Raw genomic sequence first — 14602 nt, forward strand, 5'->3', positions numbered from 1 at the left:
ATATGCCAAAGAGTGATAAAGCTGTATCTTCTGATTAGTTTTGGTTTGAAGTCTGCTTTATCAGATATTAAAATTGCTATGGCGGCTTGCTTCTTGGGTCCATATTTACTGAGCATATCTTTTTCTGTCCTTTAACCTAGAGGTGATATCTATCCTTGAGGGTAAGATATATTTCTTAGATTCTACAGAAGGATCAATACTGTTTTCTAATTCATTCTGTTACTCTGTGTGTTTTTATTGGGGGAATTGAGACCATTGATATTAAGAGATATCAATGAACAGTGTTTACTGATTCCTGTTATTTTGTCATTATGGTGTGGATTTCCCATTGTCTTTTGATTTGATGATCTGGGATTACTTATCCTTTGTATTTTCTTAGCTATAGTTAACCTCTTCAGGATCAAGTTTTCCTAGAGCACCTTATGTAGAGATGGATTTATAGTCAGATACTGTTTAAATTTGGTTTTATCATGGAGTATTTTTCTTTCTCCATCTATTGTAATTGAAAGTTTTGTTGAGTATAGTAGTCTGGGCTGGCATCTGTGGTCTCTTGGAGTTTGTAGAATATCCATTCATTTAGGCCTCTCTGACTTTTAGAGTCTACATTGAGAAGTCAGATGTTATTCTAATGGGTTGGTATTTACATGATACTTGGTCTTTTTACCTTGCAACGTTTAATATTCTTTCTTTGTCTTGTATGTTTAGTGTTTAGTGTCATGATTATTATGTCATGGGGAATTTCTTTTTAGTGTTCTGTGTCTTCTTTTACCTTGATAGGTACTGCTTTCTTTAGGTTAGGAAACTTTTCTTCTATGATTTTGTTAAAAATACTTCCTATGCCTTTGACATGGGTTTCTTTTCCCTCTTCTATTCCAATTATTCATAATTTTGTCCTTTCGTAGTGTCCTAGATTTCCTGAATGTTTTGTGCATTTTTTTTTAGATTTAACATTTTCTTGGACAGAAGTCTCCATTTCTTCTATCTTATCTTCAGTGCCTGAGATTCTCTTTTCCATCTCTTGTATTCTGTTGGTGAGGCTTACCACTGAGGTGTTTTTTTACTTCCGACATTTTTCATTCCCAGTTTACCTCAATTTGAATTTTCTTTAGTGATTCTATTTCTACTTTCATGTTTGAAATACTCTTTTCATGTCATCCTGTTTTTATTTTCACAGAAATCATTAATGAATTTATTCATATCTTCTTTAAGGTTCTTGAACATATTCATAATAACTATTTTGAAGTCCTTGTCTTGTGCTTCAGCTATATTGAATTTTTCAGAGCCTGTTATAGTAGGGTAGCTTACTTCTGGAGATATATTTCTTTGGTTTTTACTGATTGTTTTTTCATGCCAGTGTCTAGGCATCTGGGTTTGGGATGATTCTAGGTGTTGATATTTGGTCTTGTCTTTGTTGGATGAGTATTTTGTTCCTTGGTTTCTGTTGCCTTGACCTGACCTTAGAAGATTGTGGTAGACGTGGGTTGCTTGGTAGGAATGCTCCTGAGTCCCTCCCTGGTTTGGCCACTGGGAATTTCCAGTAGAATGTGTTTCTAGGTATTAGTTGCTGACAAGAGGGAATAGGGATGGACTGAGAGGGTCCACAGAGAGGAGGAAAGCTGGGTCTGCCACAAGAATCTGGGGATTTCTCAGGGAGAAGCATCAGAAAGGGAGGATAGGGCTCCACAGATGGTCTGTTACAGGGTTAGGGATGAGACTGGGGAGTTGCCAGAAGGACTTTTAATAAGCTGTCTTGATGAGTGTCCTGGGTGGTTTTGTGTGTCAACTTGACACAAGCTAGAGTCTGTAGTGGGTAGCCACTCCAGCTTTGATCTGGAAGTTCCAACCCCCATTGAGGCTTCGGCAACTGTCACGCCTACAAGGCGGGGCCAAGGGAGGACCCTGGAGACCTGAGGTCTGGATGGACCAGCGCTCTCTCTGTTCCTGGACCCTGGATGGTGGAAGCTGACCGAGCAGAACTCCAGAGAACACCATTGGACTGTGATACACCTTCCCCAGACCCCGTGACCTACCTATCCCTTCATTTGTAAGTTACCCACTAAATAAATCTTCCTTTTAACTACGTGGAGTGGCCTTAATAATTTTACCAATATCTGGTGCTCACGTGGGGCAAATTCCAAAAATGTCATTCATCATACAGACAAAAAAGTTTTTAAATTCTTGTGAGGTAATGTTGTCGGCCATATTACAAGAATTACTCAAAATTTGTTAGTCAATTTTAAGATATAAAATTATCAAGTACTTTTACTTGAAATAAGACACTGTTTTGTCAATCTTACCTTTTCACAGTTTTGGGGGTGTAGTAGGACTTTTTAGCCAGAAGGAGGTGTTGGTATAGCGCTAAAGCAAGTCCTGTTGAATGCCTTGGTTGGCATCAGAGTGAGGCTTAGAGAGGCCTGGAAGTCTCCACGCCCTGAAGCTCCAGGGCGTGGAGACTTCCAGGCCTCTCTAAGCCCCTCTCTGTCTCTACAGACTGCCAGCAGGCACGGCTCCAAACCCCCGCCAGGGACCAGGGACAAGGGACAGTGCCCTGTCTATTTTAATTAGGTGAAACTGCAGAAGCCTTGGGCTAGGGCGGGGAGTCAGCACTGGGGAGGAGGTGGAACGCCCCACTCACAGTGATTTCGCTGGTCTGGGGTTAAACTTGCCACGGAACTGCAACAGGATTAGCTCCTTTTCAGGAATGGAACCGTGTAGGATTTTTCTGGTTTTACTGAACTCTGTATGCGGTAACCTGCAGCTTCAAGCACCCGCCAGCTGGGGAGGAAGCTGAGGGAGGGAGCCACCCAGGCCTTTGGAATTTGCCCCACGTTGGGTGCCAGATATTGGTAAAATTATTAAGGCCACTCCACGTAGTTAAAAGGAAGATTTATTTAGTGGGTAACTTACAAATGAAGGGATAGGTAGGTCACGGGGTCTGGGGAAGGTGTATCACAGTCCAATGGTGTTCTCTGGAGTTCTGCTCAGTCAGCTTCCACCATCCAGGGTCCAGAACAGAGAGAGTGCTGGCCCATCTGGATCTCAGGTCTCCAGGGTCCTCCCTTGGCCCCGCCTTGTAGGCATGACAGTTGCCGAAGCCTCAATGGGGGTTGGAACTTCCAGATCAAAGCTGGAATGGCTATGCACTACAAGAGTCATCAGAGGAAGGAGCCTCAGCTGAGAAAATGCCTCCTTGAGATATAGCTGTAAGGCATTTTCTCATTTAGTGATCAATGGGGGAGGGCCCAGCCCATGGTGGGTGATACCATCCTGGGGGTGCTGGTCCTGGATTCTATAAGAAGGTAGATTGAGCAAGCCATGGAAAGCAAGTCAGTAAGTAGCTCCCCTTCATGGACTCTGTATCAGCTCCTGCTTCCAGGATCCTGCCCTGTTTGAGTTCCTGTCCTGACTTCTTTCGGTGATGAACAGCAATGCTGAAGTATAAGCCTAATAAACCCTTTCCTCCCCAACTTGGTTTTTGGTCATGATATTTCATCACAGCAATAGGAACCCTACCTAAGAAAAATTGGTACCAGCATAGTGGGGTAATGCTGTGACAGACCTAACCAGGTTTTGGGGAGGATTGTGGAAGGACTTTGGAACTTTAGGCTACAAAAGCCATTGAGTGTTGAGAGGCTTCAGTGGGATGTTCTGTGGGAACTTGGAAGATAATAATGTTAAGAGCAGTGCAGAAGATGGAGACCTGACTTACAGATTTTCAGAGGGATATTTAAAGACTTTATCAGGGTCATTTGTTATTTTGAATTAAGATCCTGTGGTTCTGGTTAGCTTGGGCTGAAGAATCAGCTGTGATTAACAAGACACCAAAACTACTGAATTGAAGCCTTTATGTTACTGGAACAGTTGATGCTGGAGGCAAGAAATTGGTAGTGATTAAGAAGAAACAAACTTCATTAGTGAAATCTCCTGGGAAGTATTTCCTGAGAGCACAGAGATGTTATATTCCAGAGATGGCCAAGGTTGTACCTCATGCTGACTGCCAGACTTGGTAATGTGTAAGAGTCACCCAGGGTACTGATTTTAAAGACATGAAGGGGTCATGGAGAGCAACTGAGGCTTGGCACTGTGAGAGGCCAGGAGAGACCATTGGTGAAAGTGCAGCCTCAGTGGCAGTTGAAGGCCCAGGACTGAAGGGATCATCCAGAGAAGTTGACACTTGGCACCATGAGGAAAGCCTACAAGAGATTATTGATAAAAGTGTAGCCCAGTTGCAGCAGAAGACCCTGGCGTTCTGGAGATGCTGGTACCATGGGATGACCACCAAGAACAGCAGTAGCAGTGGAGTGGAGCCAGCCAGAGCCTAGAAGATGAGTTGTGTGTACTGCGGAGGGCAGAGCTGGAGAAATGACCCAAACCCTTTGGAGGAATCCAGAAGATCGTAAGTGGATCCCAGATAATGGATGGTTGGAATTTTGTTTTGATTTGGTTTGATTGTGATTGTGCCCTGATTCTTCCCTCTTGAAGAAAGAACATATTTTACTGGAGCCCACAGTGGAGAGACTTTAATTTTAAAAGCTTTGCGTTTTTAAAGAGATTGACTACTTTAAAGGAGCTAAAAAAATTTTTTTAGCTTCTTGGTCAATAAGTTTATCATCTTTATGAAAAAAAAATCTTCATAAAAACTGCTTTAGCTCTCAGCAGTCCGTTCCTGAGCTCTGAGGAAGCTTGCCTTCTTTTGAACAACCTGATCTTTCTTCTGGGCAAGAGACATTTTGGGTCAGTTCCACCTCTTCTTCTTCACTTCTCTCTTGGGCTTCTTCTCATAGGCTGGATGCTCTCAGGTAGCAGCATGAACTTTCTTATACATCTCCTTCATTGTGTCTGGAGTAACATTGTTCTTGATGTACTGAGAGAACTGTTTCCTATAAGCATCTTCATCTTCCTCCATGAGGTAATGCAGGTAGTCTGTGACATTCTGACCCATCATGTGCTTACGATGTACTTCTGCATTGAACTCCTTGCTTTCAGAATCATAACCAGGGAATTGTTTGATACTGAGGAATAGACAAGCCTCCATCCACAGCCCCTTTGAGGGCCCCAAAACTTTATTGTAGTTCCTTGCAAGACCTGCATTCAAATAATAAGGCACCAGGCTGACCATCAATGCTTTCCACATTGTATTCACCTCCAGTCACCTCCACTTGGCCTTCATAGATCTTGTCCATACCAAACTTCTCAAAAGTCTGTGGGCCAGCAGCAGGCCAGTACAACAGGCTGCATCGTAATTTGTCAAGCCAACTTTCACACGTTATTTTGGCAGTTTGTGTGCATATGCTGCACAGACTATCATATCCCCTTCTGTAAGGCCATACAAAATCTGGCAGATGATATCTCTGTTAGTTACATAAACAATCATTCTGTATTTGGGTGTGTTGTACTTATTTTTGTCTTGGATTACCAGTCATTTCCACACTAGTCAGTTTTACCCTCTCACCACCTTCTAAATCTCACTTGGTATCTCTTAAAGTAGGCCTTCATCTTGACAACTTTCACAAACCCCATCCTGCAGAACAGAAACCCGTAATTATGGTTCCACACAGACCTAAAGCAAAGGCCCGGTGGCATTAATGTGTTTGAATTTGTAAAGACTGTGGGACTTTTACAGTTATTTAAGATCGTGGGGATGAGTAAGAAGGAAAGGTTGTGGCTTAATAGTGATGTGTTTGTGTGCCAAGTTGACAAGGGGTCAGTTGTATTGGGTGGTTTTGTGTGTCAACTTGACACAAGCTATAGGGTCATCAGAGGAAGGAACCTCAGCTGAGAAAATGCCTCAAGATCAAGCTGTAAGGCATTTTTTCATTTAGTGATCAATGGGGGAGGGCCCAGCCCATGGTGGGTGGTACTACCCCTGGGCTGCTAGTCTTGGGTTTTATAAGAAAGTAGACTGAGCAAGCCATGGGAAGCAAGCCAGTCAGCAGCTCCCCTCCATGACCTCTGCATCAGCTCCTGCCTCCAGGATCCTGCCGTTTGAGTTCCTGTCCTGACATCTTCACTGATGAACAGCAATGCGGAAGTGTAAGCCAAATAAAACCTTTCCTCTCCAACTTGCTTTTTGGTCATGATATTTCATCACAGCATAGAAACCCTAACAAAGACAATGAGAGAATTTTGAGCCTCCTATTATGGGCTTTTACCCAAGATGGCCTTCAGGACTCCACATTAGGCAAAAATCCAGAGACTCCAATTGTGGAAACCCATGGCTGATGTGAAGGTCACATCTTACCACAAGGACACAGAGGTATGGGGAAGATACCACATCGTATGGTTTGACCAACTTAAAGAACAGCTAGTATAATTCAAACCTATAATTATTATTTGGGTTAGAAAGGGGTTTGTCCACTTGCCACCTGCTTTTTTATCATTCAGCAAATGTCATAAGAGACTGTCAATCACATCATCCTCAGGTTGAAAAATTTGTGTTTTCAAATTAATTGCAGTAATAACTCAAGAATTATGTTTTGTATGTTGTTTTATACTCAAGAATCCTTAAAATCTTTGTTACAATTTCTTTAAAAAAATTTTTCTCCTTGTTTTCTTTTTAAAAAACCAGAAAAGTAATTAAACTCCCACATGCTCAAATCAAATCAAAATTCTGTGACCCAGGAGATTAAAATAGATTCTGAATTCAGCAAATCTCCTTTCACTGTTACTGAAGTACCCATGCAAAATACATCAGTGGCAGGCACAGTAGTTTAACTCTTCAATAAATGTTTGTTATTACAGTATTTTTGGTAACAAAGTTAAGGACACTGTTTAAAAAGTATTTACATGTTTTAAGATAACATAAGTTATTAAGATTACATATTTATAATTGATATTTTTTAAAATATACACACACATGAAAGTGCTGTCTCAAATATGTATATTTCTAAAAGAAGAGAGCTTTACCTAAAGATGAAAGAAATGTGTAGTGTGTGGGTCCAACAAAGCATGTGGCATGTGGATCTCCAGGCCTCCTGGTTATACATTAAAAACATAAACTGAAAACTGGAGTTAGACTCTGATCTCATTTGCATCTGTTCTCTCCAGGACCAGAGCACTCTGCCTAGTTTTCACTTTGGTTTCATTGACCTGAACTCACATATACCTCCTGAAACTGGAACAGTTTTATTACTGGGAGAGTGGTTTGGGGACATGGAATTTAGTGTGACCAGGTGAATTACAAAATGTCAGCTCTTTTAAAGCAAACAATGCTGCAGTTAACTCTGTATTCATTTCATTACTAATCACACTTGATATGACGGGAACAGTGCTGTGCTTCTGCCTGATCTCCCCTTCAGCTTTTACTGTGTCTGTCTCTTGTTCTATCAGCTAATTAAACACACAAGCCTGTGAGGAGACCACTGGTAGATCTACAGTGAAGACTTCTCCACAGGTCTGATGTTGGACGTGTTTGAGGGGCACAGAACCACCCCTCCAAGAAGAAACATACATCCATTTGTTAGCTGTTAGCTAGTATTAGTTATTTTTTTAAGCTGACCATCCACATTTAATAGTTTATCACAAACATTTGTAGGGGAGAAAACTGAACTTACAAAACAGGCTAAATAATCCACTAAAATATTATTTCTCCAAAAGAAGAGTGAATAAATTTTTAAAGTAAATTCTTACTTATTGGGTAAAGTTGAAGAAGGTATATATAATTTCTTTAACATAAAATGTGTTTTTCTACATCTTTTCCATGAAGACATATGGTTTGTTTCACATTCTCTCTATTAACAATGTTCTTTGTATCCTCGTGATTTAAATCAATCTATTTGTTTTCAGGTATCGTAGCTAAAGTACAGTTAGAATGTGCAGACGTATTTACTGTTGACTATACATGTAATTAATTAGATCTAGGGCACAGAACTTTCTGCATGCTATAAATCACTTTTGATTTCAACAACTGGTGCTACCCATCCCTTAGCAACCTAAATGCTATTTGACTTCTCACTGCAAAGTAACTGAACAAAGAAAGAGCTGGACAAATGGTAGAAAAACTACCTAACATCACTCTTATCAGAATGAAAATTGTTTTGAAAAGAAAACCAATTCCAGCTTTTCTAGTTAGTGCAATCATGTTCACACCTTTATTTCAGGAAAACATTTCCCTGCCCATTCTATACATGTACATAATCTATAAAGTTGATGTCCTTTTGGTGCCTTGATTCCATCAGATGATTTTTTTTCTTTAATTATGAAGCTTTATATTTCGACATAAAACAATTGATTCTACATGTCATTAACTGAGCCCATATATCACAGTATACAACATCACAAATTTGGTGCCTGGAGGATTACTTAATAGCAGATCAACAGATAACTTTTGTTGATACTAATAACAAATCTATCACTGAAAATTATAACCATAAATATTGAGTACTCAATTTTTAAACATCACAATCTTTGCATAACTTACTTAATAACACATATTGAACACAGAAATGTTTTATATCTAAGAAAAAGAGTCAATATTTTCAACATGCTTATGTGGGATAGACCTAAGACACTGCTGAAGAATTTTAAGCTTTGAGTTTACTTTTCAATTTATTGTACATTTTAGAGAGATGCTGTTCTTTGTTGTTGAGATTCCCACTACATCTCATTATGAAGCAGTAAATCATACCTTCTTAGATGTTAGTACATTCTGAAGGAGGAGTCATTGACAATGAAATCAGCCACCAGTCACCCATGTTATAGGAAAGCCATAAAGAAATAAAGGAGATTTCTTTGTTTGTAATATATTTTACAGCAGATACTTTCACTGTTAGACAGTTTTACTATTGGTCTTGATATGATTTTAGGTGATCATGAGATTTTCCCACTTCAACTACTGATCTATATTGTCTGACACATTAGGAGAGGAAAGTAGAGGTCGACTTAACAGAAACCCTGTGGTCCCACATGAGCTTTGAGAGACTTCCACCTAAGTTCACCTGCAGCATTTTTTGCCCCTAGAATTGTAGGACAATGTGCCGGAATTTCTAGGAAGCGTCGGAAAACTTAGGTCTATTCTAATTCTAACCTTCTCAGATCTGTTATTACACAGTCTAGCTCTCCCAAAGACATGAGAAGAAAATAAGTTGAAAAGCTCCCAGAGAAAAGACTAACTTGGATTCTCACACCATTTACAAAGAAACCTTTGAGAAAGAACATCCCTTGGTGGCTCACTTCATTAAGAAAAGTGCTCTGTATGGATCCTAGTTAAACTTACTTCCTGGTGATTCTCAAACGCTTGTGTGTGTGTGTGTGTGTGTGTGTGTGTGTGTGTGTGTGTGTGTGTGTGTGTGTGTACACAAATTACTTAATTCTATTAGTACAGAACTTCTAATTTTCTAAATTGTTAGCAATTTGAGAGTCATTCAGAGTTAAGGTAACCAGAAACACCAGCAAGTAGGTATGTTACTGCTGTGTAAAAGCAAGCAAAAAGTTATCCTTCTTGTACATCCTTGCCTTGAAAAATCTATTTTATACTTCATCATATTTAAGAATTTGTCATATTTAGTGTGAATTACATATTTGGAGTGCTTTATTTTATAGAGTCTCATGCATCCCAATGTAGATGTATCCAACCTTCCCATCAAACAATAAACACAGAACCAATGCAAAGAAGAAAGCCAAGAGGTCAGAGCCAAGAGCCAAAACCTTACCCTTCCTCCTGCAGTGGTCCTACCTCTCCGAACCAGAGCTACCCCTGTGTTAAAGTCTTTATATAGAGTTCCTGTCCTGCCTTCTCATTGGTTGTAAACCCAACCACATGACCGCCTCCTCACAGCCTGTCTGTATAGGCCTCCAGGTTTTCCATGATTGGTATTAAGATTAAAGGCATGTGTATCCAATAATGGCTGTATCCCTGAACACACAAAGACTTACCCAGCTCTGCCTACTAAGTGCTGGAATTACAAGCGTACGCTACCACTGCCCTGCTTTCCTATGGCTTGCTAATAGCTCTGACCCCTGGGCAACTTTATTTATTAACATACAAATAACATTTTAATACAAATAAAATATCACCATATTTCCCCTTTTCTATTTTAATAAAAAGGAAAAAAAGAAAAAGCTTATAACTAATATAAGAAAAACTATATACAAAAGGACAATAACTATATACAATATATACAAGTAATAAATACCTAAACAATGTCTAGTCCATTTGTATTTGACAAATTCAGAGAAAATAATTTCATTATCTATCCTATTTTGGTAAGTCCAAAATGTATCCTAATTAATCTTCAACTATAACTAACTAACCTTCAACTATAACTAACTAATCTTCAACTCCCTCAGAGACCCAAGAAGGAAATAATATTAGCTAACAAAAATAAAAACAGGAAGTGCACATAAGCAACCTCCAAAAAATTTGTGAGTTGACAGAAACAGACAGCTGTCTGGACAGTCACCTGAGGTTTCTCCGAAGTGCTGGGGCATCATCTTCAGCCTATAGGCTTAGCATATCTGACAGACTCATTTGTGAAGCAGGATGTACACAAGGTCAACAGTTCAACCTCACATTGAGTGAGAGTAGTCCATGTACCAGAAACACCTGAATTCCACCAGTGTCATGTCATGATTCAGGATTTCAAATTCTGGAAATTGCTGATGGTTTTCCAACTCAGCTGTCCATTCTTCCTGGCTATGTATATATGGCTTCATCTCAGCATCCCATTCTTCTCCATATCCCTCCATCAAATGCCAGTCTACTATTGAGAGGCGTGAGCTTAGTTACTCTTCAAGAATAACTGTTTCAGCTGCTGTTCCATTGCACATCAGAGGCCATCGGCCCACTGCCTGTTCAGTGGCGCCCAACGTGACAAGAATTCATTAAAAACCGATTGGCTTGGCTTGGCGGCAGGTCCGGTTTCCAGCCTGGGCGGCCCCGCTGCCTAGCTTGGGCCCAGGCCTGACTGACCCGCAGCTGGAACTGCTACAAACAACTCAGACCTGCCCCGCTGAACAGGGCCCCTGCCTGTAAAGCCAAGGCTTGACTCGGCTCAAGCGGCTACTCTCTCTCTCTCTCTCTCTCTCTCTCTCTCTCTCTCTCTCTCTCGCTGGATTCACACCTCGAACACCAGGTGGCTGTGAAATTCCCTGGGATTCTACTGTTCTACCCAGACTTGGTAAGTCAATTAACATATCTATTTAAAAGAGAATTTTTTTCTACATTAAAAAAAAAATGGGCTTTATGTGTACATTGGAAGAAAATTGGGCTTTGTTTGAAATTTTAGGCACTCTGACAATGGAACAACTATATGAAAAGATTAATATTGATCGAATTATTCAGTTTATTACTTTTCTTATCCTCATTTTACTATTTAAAAAGATGGTCAACTTAAGTGCCAGGATAACAGTCTTAGAAAAACTTGTTAAACCGGTAAAAATGAATTATAGAGAAATTCAAATTCAGACAGAAGAAATAAATAGTGAAGTTGTTTCAAAATTGGATCGTAAGGTTACAGAAAGAAAGCCAGTTTTCACACAATCACCCTTAATTTATCCAGTAGCCGTACAGCAGCTACCTGATGAAGAGAATGAACAAAATACTTGGGTTCCAGTTGAAATGTTAGACTTACGAAGATTTAAGGAGGCAATAGCATCTTATGGCATGCACTCCCCATATGTAAAGCAAATGTTAAACACCTGGTCAACTTGTAATAGGATTATACCAAAGGACTGGCGGGAATTGGCACAGGCTGTTCTTGAACCCGGACAAAATCTCCAGTGGAAAATGTGGTTCAGTAATGAGGCTAAAAATATAGAAAGACAATGGAGGGATAGCGGAATACAAGTCTGCCAGGATCAGCTTATTGGCGAAGGCCAATATGCTTCAGTACAAACACAATGTTCATATGATGTCCAAACCCTACTTCTATGTAAAACGGCAGCTTTGAATGCATGGGACAGAGTTGAAGAACCAGGAAAAAAAACTGAGTCATTTACAAAGGTTATACAGGGCCCCAAAGAATCTTTCACAGACTTCTTACAAAGATTGACTTCAGCAGTACAAAAAATGGTCCCGAATTCAGAGGCTAGTCAGATAATAATTGAATCTTTAGCCTTTGAGAATGCAAATGCAGCGTGCAAAAGAATAATTAGGCCGTTAAAGGCAAGATCTGCACCTTTGGAAGATTGGATTAGAGATACAGTTAATGTAGAGGCTTATGACCATGATGATATGTGGGTAGGAAAAGCAATTTCAAAAGGTTTGAGCAATGTTAGATGTTTTGGATGTGGAAAGCAAGGACATTTGAAAAGGGATTGTAAACAGGTCATTCCTAGAAATAATGTTTCTTCAAGGAACACTGGCAACAGAATGCCCCTTCCTTCTGGAGTATGCAGAAGGTGTGGTAAGGGAAAACACTGGACCAACGAATGTAGATCAACAAGGGACAGACAGGGTAACCCTCTGCCTCGAGCTTCGGGAAACTCCCAGAGGGGCCTCAGGCAGGCCCCCACAGTAAATCCAGTTCAAACCTTTCCTGCAGTTGTAGAGGAAACCCCTACTCAAAGCAACTAAATAACCAAATGTCTATTGGAATAAATCATGTTAGTCGAGATGATGAAACAGAGAAAATAGGAAATACAGGAAAAAACATAAAGAAAATTTTTTGGCAAACTTCTATTAATGAACAAAGACCAAAACTAACAATAAAAATAAATGGTGTTTTGTTGTCTGGTCTGGTAGACACAGGTGCTGACATTACCATAATTGCACCAGAATTTTGGCATCCAACTTGGCCTCTTCAGGAGGTAAACATTCAACTCTTAGGAATTGGGACATTATCTAGAGTGAAACAAAGTGTAAGATGGCTTGAATGTATAGGTCCAGAAGGACAGAAAGGAAAATTAAAACCATATATGGCTAACATAGCTATGAACCTGTGGGGTCGAGACTTGTTACAACAGTGGAATACTCAGATTAATATCCCTCCAATCTCAGAAACAAATCATAAATTAGTACATGTTTCTGAGAGAAATATTAAAAGATATTATTCTAATGAGTGCTCACCAGCCATCCATGTCATACAAGAACAGGGCACAACAACTGATAATCTTCCAAAAACATTAACAGCTCTACCTTTAAAATGGTCAACAGACAAGCCTGTATGGGTTCAGCAATGGCCTTTAACAACAGAGAAACTCCAGGCTTTACAAGAGCTGGTGGAAGAACAGTTAAATGCTCATCATATTGAAGAATCAACCAGCCCTTGGAATTCTCCTGTATTTGTTATAAAAAAAAAATCTGGTAAATGGAGAATGGTAACAGACCTTAGAGCAATTAACAAAGTAATTCAGCCAATGGGCTCTTTACAATCTGGAATTCCTTTACCTACTCTGTTACCAAAAGGCTGGCCTCTCATAGTTATTGATTTAAAAGACTGTTTCTTTTCAATACCCTTACAAGAAAAAGACAGAGAAAGATTTGCTTTCACAGTGCCTATTTATAATAATTCTCAACCGGTTAAAAGATTTCAATGGAGGGTTCTCCCACAGGGAATGTTGAATAGCCCAACTTTGTGCCAATATTTTGTAAAACAGCCATTAGAAGTGGTATGTAAAAAATTTCCTAAATCTATAATTTATCATTATATGGATGACATTTTATTAGCTGATTCAAATGCAGATACTTTAGAAAGAATGTTTGAAAAAGTAAAGAAAATTTTGCCTTGCTGGGGATTACAAATTGCTTTAGAAAAGGTACAAAGAGGAGATTCTATTAATTATTTAGGATATAAAATAGAACTTCAAAAAATTAGACCTCAAAAAGTGCAAATTAGGAGAGATCGACTACAGACTCTTAATGACTTTCAAAGATTATTTGGAGACATTTCTCATCTAAGAACTATTGTTGGGGTAAAAAATGATGAACTGAATAATTTGTTTAAAACCTTAGAAGGTGATAAGGACTTAAATAGTCCAAGAGAATTATCTCCTGAAGCTGAGAAAGAATTGGCCTTGGTAGAAAAGAAAGTACATGAAGGGCACGTAGATCGTATTGATCCAAAGCTGGATTGCATTTTGGTTATTTTACCTTCTAGGCATTCCCCAACAGGAATATTAATGCAAAGGGAAGATATTATATTGGAATGGATATTTTTACCAAATAAACCAAATAAAAAATTAAAAACTTATGTGGAAAAAATCTCTGACTTGATTTGGAAAGGAAAATTGAGACTTCGTCAATTAGCAGGAATAGACCCAGCAGAAATTGTCGTACCTTTAACTAAGGAGGACATTGAAAAATTATGGATAGAAAATGAAGCTTGGCAAAAAGCTTGTAGTAATTTTTTGGGAGAAATTAACAGCAAATATCCCAAAAGCAATAGAATTGATCTTATAAAGAGAGCTGATTGGATCTTGCCTCAAATTGTGAGGAAAAAACAAACAAGGAAAGGCAGGTTACAAATCAGAAAATTTAAGTAAAGTGGTTCAAAGTCCTTATAATTCAGTTCAAAAATCAGAATTGTATGCTATTCTGTTGGTATTAATGGATTTTTCAGAACCTCTCAATATAGTAACTGACTCTCAGTATGCTGAAAGAGTAGTATTACATATTGAGACTGCAGAATTTATCCACGATGCTTCAGAATTAACTTCATTATTT

General features: G+C 39.2%; 1 pseudogene; it reads right to left on the reverse strand.

The window, feature by feature from the left end:
- Positions 1-4645: 4645 nt before the first annotated feature.
- LOC128106490 (60S ribosomal protein L5-like) lies at positions 4646-5526 on the reverse strand (annotated as a pseudogene).
- Positions 5527-14602: the final 9076 nt, after the last annotated feature.

Source organism: Peromyscus californicus, unplaced genomic scaffold (assembly GCF_007827085.1).
Source record: "Peromyscus californicus insignis strain IS unplaced genomic scaffold, ASM782708v3 Scaffold_9__1_contigs__length_137607984, whole genome shotgun sequence".
Classification (NCBI taxonomy): domain Eukaryota; kingdom Metazoa; phylum Chordata; class Mammalia; order Rodentia; family Cricetidae; genus Peromyscus; species Peromyscus californicus.